This window comes from Nicotiana tabacum, chromosome 20 (assembly GCF_000715075.1).
Source record: "Nicotiana tabacum cultivar K326 chromosome 20, ASM71507v2, whole genome shotgun sequence".
Lineage (NCBI taxonomy): Eukaryota > Viridiplantae > Streptophyta > Magnoliopsida > Solanales > Solanaceae > Nicotiana > Nicotiana tabacum.
The window spans coordinates 80495442-80501198 of record NC_134099.1 but is presented as its reverse complement, the minus strand read 5'-3'; the positions used below and the strand labels follow the sequence as shown (position 1 = coordinate 80501198).

At 35.1% G+C, this 5757-nt stretch overlaps 1 long non-coding RNA gene across 1 annotated transcript; it reads left to right on the top strand.

The window, feature by feature from the left end:
- Positions 1–534: 534 nt before the first annotated feature.
- Positions 535–4684, top strand: LOC142174814 (uncharacterized). The gene is made up of 2 exons (XR_012703885.1): positions 535–1250; positions 2650–4684. It is a non-coding gene; the product is annotated as an uncharacterized LOC142174814 (long non-coding RNA).
- Positions 4685–5757: the final 1073 nt, after the last annotated feature.

The following is a 5757-nucleotide window of genomic DNA, read 5'->3' as shown; positions in this document are numbered from 1 at the left end:
TTTATATATTTTAGCGTGTAAATATTTAGTTTAGGCCTAATATAGCTATTTCAACTCAGGTTAACTCTTTTACTTTATTTTGTTACAAGAAAAATGAAAATCACAAAAAATATTTTAGTTTATGTATTTTTCATAAATCTTTTTTTAAAAAATATAAAATGGGTACCTTATTTTTATCTTTATATAATTTCGAAAAAACAAAAATAGTTTCATGTTTAGTTTAATTAATTGGGATTAGCTTTGGATTGTGTAGTATTTTTATATTATTTTAAAAGGAGTCAATTAAGGTGTTGGATCACAATTTTAAGAGTTTTTAGAGCCCCGTTCTTGGTTCAATTTGGATTAGTCCATTAAGCCTAGGGACCCTTCTAGACTCTTCTTTGGAACAAAAAAACAAATAAAGAAGACCCTAAGGACTTAACACAAAATATCCAGGGACTAATGGGCAAAATACACAAAAATATACCTAAACCTAGACTCTACCTATAAATCAATGCTTAAAAACATCAAAAAGAAAAAAAGAACGCATATACACAGAAAAAGTTGCGCAGCAAATACAGGACTCCTCCCCCTTCGGATCGTCTTCTTCACAGACCCCCCGCCCCCTTGACCTCATCCTTCATCATCAGCCATCAATCCCAAACAACCGAAGACCCTCCCGTCATCGCCTCCTACACAAAACCAGCGAGAACGGACCCTCCAATCTCTCTCGATCTCTGAGAACGACGAGTAGTAGCAGACCCCTTCCATCGCCGGAAATTCAAAAACAGCCCGACCTTCACCCAACTCCCCCACCTCATCTCACCTCGCCGCTGTCTATTCCACCAACGACCCCATATCCGGCAGGCTTCGCCCTCACGCACACACACAAAGACGAAACAACAGTATGACTTCTTCGTTCAATACGTCCGTTAGTTATTTCACTCTCAGATCTGTTGATCTTCCTTGGTTTGCTATTTTCACCCCTACTGTCATTACTTCTTCTTCCGTTTGACATTACCTATTCCATTTTCGGATAGGATTATGAAACTCAGCTACAAATCACACTAAATGGTATGAAGCAGATCCAAATCGCTAGTCACTGTTGCAATCTGTTGATTTCATTATTTGGTTTAATTCGAGTTTTCTAGCAAGTTCCGAGTTCGCCGAAGATCGTAGTCTGAGGTTGCCGAGGGGTTTTTCTGGCCTAGTTCCGGCTTTAGTTCCTATTAACACAGTGTTATTGCAATCGGAAATGCCATCATTTTAAGGTCCATCTTTAACCTTGTTCTTTCTAAAGTGTTCTGTCTTTTGCTTTATCTCTTATGGTTAAGAATGTTGAATGACTTTTTCATTGTTAGTTGCATACTGTGACTGAAACGAATTAGTTCGTTAAATCAAGTTAATTTCTTGAAATTCGATGATAGCACATATCCATCTGCTTGATTAAGCTATTTTAAGGACCTTTAATTAGGGACAAATCCTTACACCTTTGGAACATTGACGTGGCATTATGTTGCTTGATATACGGGCTCGAATTGTTTTGGGTAGTTAAAAGGATGATGGAAGTATTGCATTTGTCATTTTAATTATTTTATTTTACTTGCTTGATCCGTTAGTAGCATGTTTAGGCTGGCGTTGTGTAGGTAAACTTTAGGAGCGTAAATGAATAAATCGTGACTACGGGTACGGTTCCCGTGACGTAGTTGCAACACTCAATTTTGAATTTAGTGTTAACTATGACCATCTGTAGTTAAATGTTTTTCCCTTTAGGAATCGAGGTGTGCCATTTAGTTGAATTTTCCATGGCCCTCGCAAACTTGAAAGTGCGTAGTTTCTTTAGGATCGCTATTTAAAGATTACTTCCCTAAACTCGGGTGCGCATTTATGTGACCCAAATTCGAATCTCAACGTTAGATAAAGTGTGTTGCGAACTGCGGGTGCATTTATGTGACGTTGTTTGAAACATATTTTAAATCGTTAGAATCTTCCTTTAATTAATTAAATAAAGTGGTTATAAAAGTTAAAATTGAGCCATAGGCTACAACATGTATTAAAAATCAGATAATTAAGCCGAATATAACAGTTGAGCGACCGTGCTAGAACCACGGAATCCGGGAATGCCTAACACCTTCTCCCGGGTTAATAGAATTCCTTACCTGGATTTCTGGTTCGCGGACTGTAATACAGAGTCAAGCTTTTCCTCGATTCGGGATTCAACCGGTGACTTGGGACACCATAAATCTCCCAAGTGGCGACTCTGAATCTTTAATTGCAATTATCCCGTTTCGATTGTACTTTAATTGGAAAAACTCCCTTATGCACCTTTTATCGAGGTGTAGGGAAAAAGGAGGTGTTACAATCTTTTAACATGGTTTCAACTTAAAATCAAAGATTTTCATGGGGGAAATTGGGTATTTTGGGTAGAACCTAGGTTTTCCAAAAAAATTGGGGAGTTGGACCTCAATTTGAAGTCCGATTTCAAAACAAATTATACATTTGGATTCATAGGGGAATGGGTAATCGGTTTTTGGTCCGAACCTCGGGTTCGACCATGTGGGCCGGGGGTGATTTTTGACTTTTTGCGTAAAACTTTGGGAAAACTTATTTTCATGCATTAGAGTTGATTCATTTAGCACTTATTGATGTAATTAAGTAACTTGTGACTAGATTCGAGCGGATTGGTGGTGGAATCAAGGGGGTAAAGCTATAACTGAGGCTTGAGTGGTGTTCAAAGCTTCGAGGTAAGTGTTTGGTCTAACCTTAGCTTGAGGGATTAGGAGTTGAGTCTTATTTGCTACATGCTAATTGTCGAGTACGACGTATAAGCATGGTGACGAGTATCTATATGTTAGTGTCTAGCATGACCGTGAGTCTTTATATTGCGGATATTCTAATCTTGTTGTATCTTTCATGCCTTAATGATGATTTCTATATGTTGTAAAAAGCATGTGAAAGAAATTGTGATCTTTAAACTTCGAGAAGCATTGGCTCGAGTGGTAATACGAATTGTGAAAGTATATGAGATAAATGGAACCCTTTGGAGCATTGGCTCAAGTGGTAAAGTGAGTTATAAAGTAAGAAGTGAAAGAAAGAGAAAGAGTTATTGAATTGTTCCCTTGCTGGGATGCTTGTTGCTTTGTTGATTATCTCCCTTGGTGGGATGCTTGTTGCTTTGTTGATTATCTCCCTTGCCGGGATGTTGAGATTTAATGATATTGTTCCCTTGCCGGGACTTAGTTGTTTAATTGTATTCCCCTGCCAGGATTTCTATTATTATTATTTGTTTAATCCCTTTACCCTTGTTTGTGATTGTTGTCTGGGTGAGGAATAGCGATAAAGCACGAAGGGTGATGTCGTGCATTGTTTGCTGTTGTGAGGAAAGAGTGTAAAGCATGAAGGGTGATGTTGTGCCGTACAATGTACCATTCCGTACCGATATTCATTGTTTGCGATTGTAAGGAAAGAGTGTAAAGCACGAAGGGTGATACCGTGCCATACGATTTACCATTATGTACCGATATTCATTGACTATATTGTGAGGAAAGAGAGTAAAAGCACGAAAGGTGATGCCGTGCACATTATTAAGATACAATTGATTTGGTGAGGACGAGAGTAAAAGCACGAAGGGTGATGCCGTGCATTTGTTGATTTCTGATTTCCTTGTAAACATGTGTGACTAAATCTTTCACCAGAAGCTGGTAGGCTAACTGGCTTTATCTCAAGACAGAAATTTTGTGATGCTGGTAGGCAAACACAACATAACTACCTATCAGAAGACTTAGAGGGGTGCGAGAGAAGATAAAGTTTATATCACAGTTCAAATAAATATCAAAGCGGTAAATAAGTGACAAATAGCACATTAGGCTTCCAAATACAATAATATCCAAAACATGATAAAAGCCAAACAAGAATCAACATACAAAACTCGAATTCTTATTAATTATTCCCCAGCAGAGTCGCCAGAGCTGTCACACCTCTCTTTTTTTCGAACAACCCTATTACGAGGTTGAGTTAGAAGAGTTTTTCCAATTAAAGTGACGTCTTGAAAAGGGATTATTTATTATTTGGAGTCGTCACTTGTAATTGAGTTTTGGTATTCCAAGTCACCTTTTATTTGAATCCCCTTTCGAAAGGAAGGTTCGACTCTTAGTTTATGGTCTACGAAAATAGAAAACTGAGCAAGGAATTCTGTTGACCGAGGGGAAAGTGTAAGGCAACCCTCGAGTCTCGTGGTTCTAGCACGGTCGCTTTTATTGACTAATGTAAGGCTAAATCAATTCTTGGCTATTTTTGTATTTTATTAGTTATGGTTTGCTTATTACCGCTTAATTATTTATTATATTTTATTAATTATTTTCACCTAGATGCAGTACACATACAAGATATCTCTTTGAAATTGAATGTTAAACCAAGGTACGAGATGTACACATGATTAAAACATAAATATTTTAAATTTAAAGGTATCGAGACACGGAATGCGCACATGATCTTTTTATTATTAAGCATATAAATCCAAGATTTGGCTATGAACACATGTGATAATAGCATATTTTAGAATATTTCAATTACTTTTTCTCTTTTAGATTCGAGATATATAATTGTATATTTTTATTATTGGAACGAGTCTTGAATTAGTTCATGACTCATTTTGCCCCCTCACAATTATTTTTTATATACAATCCTTGAAATGTCTTAATGAGCCATATTCTCCCATAAATCCATTCTTTCGGTATCAACATCACACAAAAATAAATGAATAAATGTCCCACAATTCCAAACCAGAATCCAAGCATGATAAAATAAAAGAATATTAAGAAGAAAAAAGAAACTACATTACAAATTGAACCAAATAAGATATTCACTATTAGTCACGATTGGAAAAAGAGATCAACGTAAAACCATGAAAACTAATCGAGGGAAATATCACACCTTCCATTAAAACGTGTGACGTGAGTTTTTTTTTTTTTTTTTTTTTTTTGCAAAAATTTAAGAAAATGAAAAATTCAAAATAACACACAAAAGAAAAATTTCAAATAAACTTCAAACCCAAAACAGACTGCAAGAATTTTACATGAACTCTTGAAGGGAAGTAAAACTATTTTTTGAGAAGTGGTATTGCCGCAAATTAATAAACTTAAAATAAAAACTCATGATGGACTTGATCTTTAGGTTCAGTACTTCTTATTAATAAATTTTATGGCATTAGATATAACTTTATTATTTGAACTATTCTTACCCATTTGACAATGATATTATTCTAACACAAAATATATAGGATAATGCTTTAGCCAAAACAGTAAATAAATAAAAAATACTTACATACTCAAGATTTAAGGAATAATATTTTAAATGTACAACAGGGATTAAGAGAAAAATAAAAACTCAAATACCACTCCGATAATAAATGAGATATAAACTATAGCAACTCAAAAACTTCATAATAGATCTTAATTCTTATAAAATAGTTATTTACGATTTATGTTCCAACAAACACATTAAAATAGATTAAACAAACGGAAAAGAGTCCAAAATGCCCCTAAACTATTGTAAAAGGTTTAAAAATACCCTTCATCCACCTATTGGGCTAAAAATACCCCTCCATCCACTTTTTTGGTTCACTTATGCCCTTTGACCGTTAGGTCAATGCTAAATTAAAAATAATTATTATTCTTTTTCTAAAATTTTAAAAAATATTTTACAAAATATTTTCGTTTTTTTAAACTATTGCACCAGTAGTCCACTAATTTAGTAAAGTCTTCTTCTTCTTCTTTTTTC